This window comes from Hordeum vulgare, chromosome 4H, assembly GCF_904849725.1.
Source record: "Hordeum vulgare subsp. vulgare chromosome 4H, MorexV3_pseudomolecules_assembly, whole genome shotgun sequence".
Classification (NCBI taxonomy): Eukaryota; Viridiplantae; Streptophyta; class Magnoliopsida; order Poales; family Poaceae; genus Hordeum; species Hordeum vulgare.
Window position 1 is genome coordinate 81946540 of NC_058521.1, and position 5247 is coordinate 81951786.

General features: G+C 48.1%; 1 pseudogene; it reads right to left on the reverse strand.

Annotated features, from left to right (window-relative positions):
• Positions 1–447: 447 nt before the first annotated feature.
• LOC123450297 lies at positions 448–1151 on the reverse strand (annotated as a pseudogene).
• Between the last annotated feature and the right edge of the window lie 4096 nt (positions 1152–5247).

The following is a 5247-nucleotide window of genomic DNA, read 5'->3' on the forward strand; positions in this document are numbered from 1 at the left end:
AAACTACATAAATGGGATGCGAAAACAATATATATTGGAAGTTTCGAAAAGAAGCAATTGGAATCAGACGGACTCCGTTTGGGAGTTATTAATTGTATTTCTAAGTTTAGAATATGGTCATGATTTTCTATAGTAGACTCATTACTACTTTTAGATAAAGTTATCAACAGCGCGTAATGTTTTGAATTCGAAGCAACATTTATATTAATATGAAATTCTAGCCACGCAAATGCACGGGTAACTCCGCTAGTTATTATAAATAGAAACATTTTAAAAAGAAAGGTTATTATATACTCCTACTTCCTCCGTTCCTAAATATAAGTATTTTAAGCGATTTCACCACTGGACTACATTCATCCGTATGTAGTTCTCTAGTGGAATCTCTAAAAAAACTTATATTATGGAAGGGAGGGAGTACATTACTCATTGTATGCTCTAAGCCCCGGATCACCATAACTTCAAGTTGCAGCTCATTCTCTTGACCCCGATCCCGCCCTCGGTGCTCAGCCTGTCCAGCACCAGGTCACACCGGACCCGGGGCGTCACCTTGCCGGTCGTCACCGGCCCAACCTTCACCCGCACCGGCACCTCGCCGCGAAACACCAGCGGCAGCTCGCCGCCGGCCCCGTTCACGTGCCGCATGGCCTCCACCACCCCCGTGCCACCCAGCCGCGCCTCGCTCATGGCGACGTGGACGACCGCGGCGTCGCCGTGCCCCTGGTAGAACGCCGGCAGCGCGCCCTCGGACAGCCGGTACCCGCCGTACCACACCGCGAGGCTGGACCCCTCCTCGTACGAGATGCCGATGCCCGGTTCGGGTTCTCGAACCGGACCGCCGCGTCGAACCACGCGCGCGCGGTCATGTCGTCGTCCATGCCGAAGGCCGTCACGTTGAGCGCGTGCACCGAGTAGAGGGGCATCTTCGGGTCGAGGGCCACGTAGAGAGCCCCGAGGACCACCGCCAGGGCGACGGCGACGGTTGCCACGACGAGAAGGGCGACGCAGGCGACCCGGCGGTAGCTGTTGCGCCGGTGGCCGCGTTCCCGCCGAGTTGCCCCGGCCTTGCCCGCGACGAGCGATGACGGCGGCGTAGCGTGTCCTGCCTCGACGTCACGCTCATTGTGCTCGTGGATCGTGTCGAGAGCTGCCATGCATGCAACCTACGTACACAGCGCGCGCTCCTTCGTATACTCGATTCGATGTCTAAAACGACGATCAGTCGTTCGCTTTTGCTACGTGATTTCCTTAATTGTGGTTTCCTTAATAGAGAGGTAGTATATATGAGTATCGCGAACTGGCGCGCAAAGCCGAGACGGGAAGAGTCAACCGAGTCCGACAGGGGATCACAGCGAACCATGGTAATCATATTCGACGCGTTTAGGTGTGTCCGAGCCTGAGCTCAAACTGCTTTCAAGTTGAAGTGTGTACAATAATGGTATTCGTACATGCAATATATCCCTCGATTGTGGTGATCATGGGCGTGCTAAAAAAAAACTCTCCCGTCTCCCGCATCGCCCTCCCTTGCGACACCGGAAATCCTAGAGGAGCGGACGGCAAAGTCCGCACCGGCTTCTATGAAGGTGGCAGTGGGGCCCTTTCGTTTCAGCCAGCTTGCGAGGCGCACGGAGAGAGATTGCTGCGACGGTTGCATGGGGCAAGGCCATGGCGGCATGAGGCTGCGTGCTCGTGTGGCGGCACTGGACGGCGTGCGACGAGAGGCTGTTGCAGGGGCGGGAGGTTCGCTAACGGCGTCCCCTACGCGGATCTGCTAGGTGGTTGCATTGGGAGCTCCTGGGTCTGCAATGCGCGAGATCTACACGGCTCATGGCGTAATGAGGTCGGAGTGGGTTCGCGCGGTGTGTGGAGGCTACACTAGTAGAAAACAGGGCATTGAGCCAACCACATTGGACCCGGATTGGATATAAACCGGTTCTAAAGGGTCTGTCCGCTGGGCCCCCTCCCTGCAGCAAATGGCCGCAAGGCCTTTAGGACCGGTTTGTAACACAAACCGGTCCTAAAGGTTTTTGGACCGTTTGCTGCAGGGAGGGGGCCCCAGTGGACAGACCCTTTAAAACCGGTTTGTATCACAAACCGGTGCTAAAGGTTTTCTCATTTTTGCAGCAACTGCGGGGCCCCGCTGTCAGGCCCTTTAGCACCGGTTTTTAACACAAACCGGTCCTAAAGCCCTCCCTTATATTCCACCCCGAGCTCAGCTACATTTTTTCCAGCTCGAGCTCAACTCCATTTTTGCTCTCTCCTTCCTCTTGGGAGCTCTAATCCATCCTCATTTTTCTCCACCATTTGTCAAGATTGTTGGCACCCATCGGTCCTACGGTTAGCATCAACATTCCCTCTTCCGGCATTGCAAGTTTTGCTCGTTTTCTTGCTCATTTCATTTTTGTTGTGCTAGCTAGGTGTTTGATGAAATGCCTAAGCTAGAGAGAGTTCATCATTTGTTATGTATACATATGCAATTTGAGCTCAAATTTAATTATGATTTGTGGTTTTTTTAAGTGTCGCGCGCCTTGTCCCCTTCCTCACCGCCGTCGATCGCCCCGTCACCGACACAACCTTGGTGAGCCTATTGTTTTCATTTACCAAAACAAATTTTGATTTGTATGATTTACATATTTACTTGTATATAATTTTCTTATTGTGTAAGATTTTTTTTTATATGTATAGCGCCATGGTTTTGATATCCGTCCCCGTTGGCCCTCGTCCAGTCTATGATTCGGATGTGGTATATTATCTTTTATAACTACATATTTTCATTTCCTGATTATATGACAATTAATTACGCCGACCAACTTGACATAGATATTTTTATCTAGGAGGTAGTGGAACCGGAAATGCCAATCGACCCTATGGTTGAGAAGTTACACTTAGTTGAAGAAGAAAATGTTTGCCTGAAAGAAAGATTGAAAAAAACTGAAGAAAGGTTGGAAAAAACTGAAAGAGAGAAGATGACCTTGGAAAAGGTTCTTGCCGGTGTCGTCGATGGTCACAAGAGCGAGATGGACGCAATGCGCCTGAAGATTAGAAAGATTAGAAAATATGCAATTAGTAAAGAGGCTTGGTATCATTATGCCGTCGGGTCAATTGTTACCTTTGTTGCGATTTTGATCGCATTTGTTGTTGTTTTTAAATGCATTAATTAGAGAGAGTTTTTATGGTTAGTTTCAGTGTGTATTTTTATGAGAACAATATATGTATGGTCACTACGCTACTTTGGTTTTAACGTGTGATGAACTTTTTGTATTAATTAATTAATTTAGTCATGATGATTTAGCATAATGGTTTTTGATAAATTTATATAATGTAGATGAACCGGCAATGGATGTATAGTGATCGACGTCGTCCCGAATTCCTTAATGGCATGCATAGTTTTCTGAATGTGGCTGAGAAAAACAGGCAGAATGGATTTATTTTTTGTCCATGTAAAAAATGCCAGAATAAGAGGAATTTCCCTAACTCAAGAACCATACACACCCACCTGTTGCAAGAAGGCTTCATGCCTAGTTATTTTTGTTGGACCAAGCACGGAGAAAGAGGGGTTGTAATGAACGACAATGAAGAAGAAGAGGATAATGATAACTATCCTATGTTCGGTGAACACGGTGATACTGAAATGGGGGAAGATGAGCCTGAACTTGGGGACATTGTTGATGAGTCTGATGATGATCTTCGTCAGGTCATTCGTGAAGAACAGATAAACTACGGAAGTGAAAACGAGAGGTTGAAGTTGGAGCGCATGTTAGAAGATCACAAAAAATTGTTGTACCCAAATTGCGAAGATGGCCAGAAAAAGCTGGGCACCACCCTGGAATTGCTGCAATGGAAGGAAGAGAATGGAATATCTGACAAGGGATTTGAAAAGCTGCTGAAAATAATGAAGAAGATGCTTCCAAGAGATAACGTGCTGCCCTGCAGTACGTACGAAGCAAAGAAGGTTGTCTGCCCTCTAGGATTGGAAGTGCATAAGATACATGCATGCATCAATGACTGCATCCTCTACCGCGGTCAGCACAAGAATTTAAATGCCTGCCCGGTATGCGGTGCATTTCGGTATAAGATCAGGCGAGATGACCCTGGTGATGTTGAGGGCGACGATCGCCCCACGAAGAGGGTTCCTGCCAAGGTGATATGGCATGCTCCTATAATACCACGGTTGAAACGTTTGTTCCGAAACAAAGAGCATGCCAAGTTGCTGCGATGGCACAAAGAAGACCGTAAGGAAGACGATATGCTGAGACAACCCGCTGATGGGTCGCAGTGGAGAAACATCGACGATAAGTACGAGGACTTTGCACGTGACCCAAGAAACTTAAGGTTTGGTCTAAGTACAGATGGCCTGAATCCGTTTGGGGAGCAGAGTAGCAGTCATAGCACCTGGCCCGTGACTCTATGTATCTATAACCTTCCTCCTTGGTTATTGTCGGGACCCCGATTCTAAGCCATAGGAATCCAGCCGGTAACACATCGCATCACTTTCCGGTCTCACGCACGGTTAACTCCACGGCTGCAGCCTTACCTTAGCCGGGACCGTTTGCGTCTTTTGACTCACGTATGCAATAGTGTCGCTAGCATTCCAATGTCAAAGAACCCGGATCGACATGTCTAGTCATAAACCAAAGTGGCAGTACCGCACAAGGACACGCATACATGACCCAACAAAGCAGGTGTCGGTCATCAGCGAATGTAGACGAGTCGTAGCAAGCTACAAGGACTCCATTACATCGCGTGACATTTCCCAAAAGAGGACAGACACAGCAGCTAAGAAGGACACATGCCGGTCAACCAATGTGTCCGGAGCAGTAGCGAACAACCAAGGCTCGTTGGATCACAAAAGGGCATTTCCTTGTAAGGAATGCTACTAAAGCTCACCACTAGGTAATCGAACCCATACATATAAAGTACGACACACGTACGCGTGGCATACCGATATGTATAGATACATCGAAGGCATCACAACATAACCATAAACATACAACCTTTATTTAAGAGGCTCGGAAGAGGCACACACATAATTTTACACATCAAGGGTCTCACGACCCATAATAGCAGTCATTCAGTTACAAGCCAGCAGAAGAGTTTAAACTGTCTGAGTACAGACAGGGCAACTAAAGGGCACATGGCCAGATCGTAGCTGGGACACCATCTACTCGTCGTCGTCGATGTCTACGAAGAACCCTCCATTAGGGTCATTAGCAACCTCTGCAACATTTATTAAGCAAACATGAGTACGAA